Below are 7,542 nucleotides of genomic sequence, written 5' to 3'. Positions count from 1 at the left end.
CTCCAACATAATCTCCAAGTTATTCCATATTTTTATATTGACTTGTTCAATTATTTGACGATTCCACAAGAAGCTCCTGCAGAGGAGACACTGATCGCTGGTGGGAGTGCTGCGTCAGATCCCATGCAGCTTGGTAGCCTGTAGTCTGGGCTGTGGTTACAGCCTCCAAAACACTAGCAGCTGCTTTGGATCATTCTAGTGATAGTGTTGTTCCTGCGTACACAATGTGCGCTGCGGTGTGGTGATATGAAGTAATATCAGAGAACACAACGATGGAGAGAAGGGGATATTACAGTTACGCAAAAATGCCCAGACCAAAGTCTTGGAATGATCCACAGAGCATGGATTTATCTCTGCGTGGGGGTGTTTTTCAGTCGTTATTCTGGCTCCACTGAACCCTGCGTGATGATGTCTCCCGACACAGGACAAGCTGCAGAATCCCTGGGCGCGGACAGGTCCATTGGTTTGCAGTGCGGACAACGGTATTGCCGCCTCATCGAAGCACTTAAACCGGGCGATGTCGGGATCGGGGTCAAAGACAAACCAATTTGAACTTTGACCCTGTTTAACCCGGACCTTTCAACGCACAACGGATGATTTCATGGTGTGAGGTAACGGGAGACAAGGGGATGACGGGAGGCTTCAAGGTGGAGGGGAAACATCACACCACCATCACACCACGACCTCTGCCTTCAACGATTGCCTTTAATCTCCCGCTCTCTACTTACAAACATGATTCCAGCATGATGTGTCTACCAATGGAGGTCACGGAAGAGCATAGAGAGCATGGAATATCCCTTTAATGCTTCTTTCAACTCCTTAAACACAGTTAATTTGGGCAGCGATTATCTGATAGATGAGGAACAAAGTTTTGATCAGGGCAGCTTTGTCATGGGTGTGAAGCTGAAAGGTTGGATTTCAAAACTGTTGAACATTTGAACTCTTTGTGTAGCAAACAAATGGCTTAACGCTGCTGCTTTTTGTGTTTTGGCCCTAACAGTGCATGTAAAGTCCATCCAGACCTGCTGGTCCAGCATGGCGGCTTCTGGGAAGGTTACGAACTGGAAGAATCAGTGGACATGCAGTCTTTCCTTCTGCCATCACCATCACTAAATCACATCATTGAGAAAGGGACATTCCTCCAAATGACTGATGGACCAGCAGCAACAGTCCAGCCATGATGGTCCAGCCATGATGGTCCAGCCATGATGGTCCAGCCATGATGGTCCAGTTATGATGGTCCAGCCATGATGGTCCAGTTATGATGGTCCAGTTATGATGGTCCAGCCATGATGGTCCAGCCATGATGGTCCAGTTATGATGATTCTGGGAAGGTCATGAACTGGAGCAGGAGTCAGTGCACACATGGCGTTTCCTCTGCCATCACCAGCTTGTAGCTTGGTCTGGGACTCGTCATAGAGGGAGGGAGGGAGGGAGGGAGGGAGGAACGTTCCTCCAGATGACTGACGCCATTTATGCTGCTCAGGCTTCAGACAAAAGAGAGAGAGTGAAAAAATGTCCCTTTGATGCTTTTTATTGGCTGCTGAACAAAAAAAAACTTTATGATAAATATCATGATCGAGAGAAAACTGCTGGGTTGTTTTTTGTTGAGGGGGGGGCTTCAAATGAGAGACAGATTCCTGAGTCATCTGCTTTGGGTTAGAGAGAGAGAGAGAGAGAGAGAGAGAGAGAGGAGGTGTAAAGTGTATTGACAGGGAAGGCTGCGGTGACTTGTTGGTCTGCAGTCTGTTTGCTGTTGTGTTGCTGCCTGTACCTGGGTTGGAGTTTTGGTGGGAAAATATTAACTTTTAAAAGTGAGTTTTATTATTCTAGTATTAATTGTCCTTCCCAAACCTGACTAAAACCATCCTCTTAGCAAGACATAGTGAGGCTCTTGGGATTTATTGAGTGTGCACTGGATAGTATACTGACAGGAGGTGATGCAGATTAGATCTTACAAATATAATGGAGTAAATCTCTTGTGCCGTCCAAAAGGAATAAAACAGAAAGAGCTGATGGTCCCAGAAGGACGCTTCCCTGCGGCGTCACAGCTTTGGTTGAGAAGTGATGGAAAGGAAGAAACCTCCTTCATGTCCTTTCTGCTCTCAGGGCTCAGGGTCAGTTTATAAACTGTGAAGCCCTTTGGAGAAATCCACTCAAAAAGCCTTTCAGAAGTTGTATATTCCATATATTTGACATTTATGTCCTCTCTCCATTTTTTATTTATTGGATTTATTGCAATTACTGTATTATAATTATTGTTCCATTTTTTTGTGATCCCTTTTCCACATGTTCTGCTCCTTTCATTTCTTGCACATCTGCGCCTCTGGGAGGTGACACTCCACCTTTGGTTTGAATCAGAATCCACCAGAGAAGCTCCTTTCAGGGGGTCCTGGTGCTGTCCGCTCTGGAAGCTCCTCTCAGGGGGTTGTGGCTCTGGAAGCTCTGTCCTAGTGCAAAGCCTCCAGAGCCTCCAGAGCCTCCAGATTAATGAGGAGGTGTCTCCACCCGGCTCCAAGCGGCCGCAGATCCTCGCCAAAGCTCCCCGGTTCCCCTCGTCTCCGGATGGAAGAAAGGGGACGCTCCTCGGGGGGCGCAAACACAGGGGAAGTGTAAAAACAAGCCCAACACTGTCAGGCCAGCGGGGGGCGACGCTCTATTCAAAAGGAGCTTTATTAGCACGGAGAAGCAGACAGTTTACATTCCTGCAGCAGGAAAAGACGCATTGTCCCAAAGACAAAGGAGCCTGAGGAATGATGAAGTTACTGTAAGAACTTAATGACAAGACACGGACTCGCTGCAGATCTGTTCACAGCCTTGAGAAGCTGAAGGGGAACTTTTGTAGGGTTTGTGTTTCATTTAGGAACTCTTGATGAATGTACTGCTTCTCGAGGAAGGAGGCGTGTGATAGCGCTGGGCTCACTGCAGGTCACAAAGTCCAGCTGGTTGTCAAGCTCATCTGAGGAAAGTAAAAAGTATGAGTAAAGTACCTTCATTTCAAATATCTATTTACTTCTTCTAATCAGTTCAGACAGTCTCTACTGACGGCTGCAGTGGTGCTCAGTTAAAACCATGTGAGAACTTCACACACACACAGACACACAAACACAGACACACACACACACAGACACACAGACACACACACAGACACACAGACACACACACACACACACACACACACACAAACACAGACACACACACACACAGACACACAGACACACACACACACACACACACACACAGACACACAGACACACACACACACACAAACACACACACACACACACAGACACACAGACACACACACACACACACACAGACACACACACACACACACACACACACACACACACACACACACAGACACACACACACACACACACACACACACACACACACACACAAACACACACACAGACAGACACACACTCTTTACCTTTCAATACTCAAACACCCTGGCTCCTGGTGGCACAGCAGCCAATCTCCCCCTCGCTGTGCCCCCCCCCCCCCCCCCGAGTGTGTGTCTGTGTGTGTGTGTTTATGTGTAAAGGGGGTGCTAGTGTTTAAATGTGTGTGTAACTGCATGTGTGTCTGTGTGTGTGTGTGTGTTCGTGTGTGTGTGTGTGTGTGTGTGTGTGTGTCTGTGTGTGCGCACGTCGGCTGTGCGTCCCATTGAGACCAAAGGGAGCGTGAAGAATCCATGCACCCCCCCACCTTCGTTAAAACGAGACGCCATCCTTTAACTGTTTAATTAGCACACACACACACACACAAACACACACACACACACACACAGACACACACACAGACGCACACACAGACACTCCATCTATCTATCATGGTAGTTCTTCTGATGGCAGACTTCTAGTAAGAAGGTCAGTAGAACACACCTACTTGGACCCAGAGAGACTCAAACACACCAACACTGACCCACAGAGACCCCCAAAAACTCATAGAGACCCAGAGAGTATGACAGAGATCCAGGGAGACCCATTGGGAACCACTGGGAGCAACTGAGACCCACTGGGACCCACTGGGAGCCACTGGGAGCCACTGGGACCCAGTGGGAACCACTCTGAGCCACTGGGAGCCACTGGGAGCCACTGGGCACGGTAGTCAATTACGGGGGGGGTTCCAGACCCCCCTTCCTGGGAAAACAAGAGCCTGGTCCTCAACGTATCATTGTGTCATGTAAACACAACTCCACCATTTTGAATCCTGGCTCCGCCTCCCGATGGCTCCACCTGTGATCGCTGCCAAAACAGTGTTTTTACTTTAGATTTGGTTCATTTTATTTGACTCTGGTTCCTCATGTAACAAAACAAGCACCGTGCCCCCCCACGCCGTGCTCCCCCGTGTCCCCACCACTTCTCCAACCAAAGTTACTTCCTTGCCACGGGGGCCCACGCGGGCCCACGGGGGCCACAGAGCTTCAGAAAGAGCTTCTGGCCGTCCGATCATGATCCAATTTATTGCTGCGTCTGGGTCTCAAGGGGTTAAATGTTTGAAGTCCTGAGAAGACCTGGAAAAACAGAACCCCAGAGGAAGGAACCAGGAGAAGGACCTGGAAGGAGGCATCCACCTTCCAGGACGGAGGATGGAGAGGAGGTGGAGAGAGGCGTGGAGAGAGGGGGTGGAGAGAAAGGAGGTGGAGAGAAGAGGGGGAGAGAGGAGATGGAGAGAGGGGGTGGAGAGAGAGGAGATGGAGAGGGGAGAGGGGAAGGTGAAGACAGGAGGTGGAGAGGGGAGATGGAGAGAGGAGGTGGAGAGAGGAGGTGGAGAGAGAGGAGATGGAGAGGGGAGAGGGGAAGGTGAAGAGAGGAGATGGAGAGGGGAGATGGAGAGAGGAGGTGGAGGTGGATGGAGAGACCTGGAGATAAGAGGAGCGGAGGAGCTCCATCACAACACTACCGTGGTGACGATGGCAGCTCCGTCGAAGGTCACGGGGTCAAGAAGCTGCTGGTCCCTTCACCTTCTCCTCAGACGGGAGAGAAAGTCATCCCTCCCTCCCTCCCTCTGTCTCTCTATCTCCCCCCCTCTCTCTTTCTGCTGCTCTAGTTTTTTCCTCTGTTTGGGAGCCATCCTCAGTGGTTACATATTTGAGGGGATATAATTGCTCCGTTATGTGGCGACGGGAGCTGGTTCTAGTCGGGACGAGCCGGCAGAGGGCTGCACATTCCTTCCCCTCCGTCTCCCGCCGCATGCTGGACCCACGCCCCCTGGTGGCTGGGGGCAGCACTGCTACGCCCCCTGGTGGCTGGGGGCAGCACTGCCAGACCGCTCTAATCCTGGGACGGAGTTGGATGGAAATAGATGAGAAGCTGTTTATAGATAGATAGATAGATAGATAGATAGATAGATAGATAGATAGATAGATAGATAGATAGATAGATAGACAGATAGATAGATAGATAGATAGATAGATAGATAGATAGATAGATAGATAGATAGATAGATAGATAAATAGACGGATAGATGGATAGATGGATAGATAGATAGATAGATAGATAGATAGATAGATAGATAGATAGATAGATAGATAGATAGATAGATAGATAGATAGATAGATAGATAGATAGATAGATAAATAGATGGATAGATAGATAGACGGATAGATAGATAGATAGATAGATAGACAGATAGATAGATAGATAGATAGACAGATAGACAGATAGATAGATAGATAGATAGATAGATAGATAGATAGATAGATAGATAGATAGATAGATAGATAGATAGATAGATAGATAAATAGACGGATAGATGGATAGATAGATAGATAGATAGATAGATAGATAGATAGATAGATAGATAGATAGATAGATAGATAGATAGATAGATAGATAGATAGATAGATAGATAGATAAATAGATGGATAGATAGATAGACGGATAGATAGATAGATAGATAGATAGATAGATAGACAGATAGATAGATAGATAGATAGATAGATAGATAGATAGATAGATAGATAGATAGATAGATAGATAGATAAATAGACAGATAGATAGATGGATAGACTGGACTTTGTTGTGATGTCATCATCTGCAGAGTGGAATTCAGAAGGAGGGGGTGAGGTGATAGGGTTAGTTTTAGTGTTAGGGTTAGTTTTATTGTTAGTTTTAGTGTAAGGGTTAGTTTTAGGGTTATGGTTAGTGTTAGGGTTAGGGTTAGGGTTAGTTTTAGTTTAATGGTTAGTGTTAGGGTTAGTTTCAGGGTTAGTTTTAGTGTAAGGGTTAGTTTTAGTTTTAGGGTTAGTTTTTGGGTTAGGGTTAGTGTTAGGGTTAGTTTTAGTTGAAGGGTTAGTGTTCATTTTGGGGTTAGTTTTAGTGTTCGTTTTAGGGTTAGTTTTAGTTTAAGGGTTAGTTTTAGGGTCAGGGTTAGCCATTTAATGAGTGGCTTTGCATGGGAAAAGTCCAGCTCCCCGCCATTTAAAGGGTTTAATTGTCTCCTATTTGCTGACCCCGGAGTTCAACCGGCGAATTCCTACTTGGACCCAAAATCCAGAGGAACAAAGCTGGAATGTGACGCGTTTCCATCCACCTCTGGGGGCTTCTCCACCCGTAGGAAACGCTTAAGTGTGTCAATTAGGTATTGACAGTACTGAACCAATTAACTGACCCCACATATAGTATGGTGGAAAGGTGACATCACGTCCCCCCGTTTTTTAGTTTCTTTTTTTTTTTTTTTGGTACATTTTTTTTTGGAAGAACAAACTGAGAAACGCAGAACGCGCGAAGTTGTGCACACGCAGCGCGTCTCCATCAGCAGCTACAGGGAGCGCTCTAGGACCCAGACGCTCCCAGGGATATTTTCCACGTTGTGCGGCTGAGTGGGGGAGTGGGGTGGAGGGGGAGGAGGGGGGTGGTGCTGTCAATCACCGTGGAAGTGGCAGGGTGGGCAGGACCCCGACACCCCGCACCGTGAAGGAGGGGGGAGGGGGGGTGATATTTAACTTGGGACAGAGCAGCGCCGCGCAACAGACGCACAGTGTGCTCCAAGTGTCCAGACCTCCCCAAGCAGGAGCCACGCCGCACGGGGCTTGTGCGCCACTTATCCCAGGACCAGGACCAGGAGGACCACCCCCACCACCACCACCACCCGCACCACCCTCCTCCACCCTGGGGATTGACGCAGCAGCCGGCTCCCGCTTCTCGTCGTGCAGCGGCGCAGCGACCTGGCGCGTCCCTGAGATTCCGCTTCTCCACAAGTTCCACTTCGGAGGCGGCGCGTTGCGTCTGAGACGCGGTTATTTATTTTTGTTGCTGTTGTTGTTGTTGTTTTGGTTTGGTTTTGGGAACGCGTCGGGCTTGTCACACGCACGGCCAGGCGTCCTGTCCGGGAGGTTTACACGCCGCCTCATGGTGTGGAACGGGACGCGGAGACGTTCGCGACTTGCCTTTCCAGTTCCCACGGCCTCGGAGGAATAAAGCCGCTTGAGTTTTGGGGACTTTCTCACTGGCTCCTCCAACCAGAGGAGCGGAATAACGTCTGGCCACGTCCGGGGGTGGTGGGGGGGGGGGGGGAGGCAAGTCTGTAGAA

The 7,542-nt window shown here is 48.6% G+C and overlaps 1 protein-coding gene across 1 annotated transcript in view; it reads left to right on the top strand.

The window, feature by feature from the left end:
* Nucleotides 1-7,504: 7,504 nt before the first annotated feature.
* Nucleotides 7,505-7,542, top strand: part of nog2 (noggin 2) — a 1,147-nt gene continuing 1,109 nt past the window's right edge. The window contains exon 1 of the mRNA XM_080024687.1: nucleotides 7,505-7,542. This exon is cut by the window's right edge and continues 1,109 nt beyond it. The gene's annotated coding sequence lies outside the window, so the exon portion shown is untranslated.

Source organism: Zeus faber, assembly GCF_960531495.2.
Source record: "Zeus faber genome assembly, contig: SCAFFOLD_46, whole genome shotgun sequence".
Classification (NCBI taxonomy): Eukaryota; Metazoa; Chordata; class Actinopteri; order Zeiformes; family Zeidae; genus Zeus; species Zeus faber.
The sequence above is the reverse complement of the archived record's forward strand: the minus strand, read 5'-3'. Positions and strand labels throughout refer to the sequence as shown.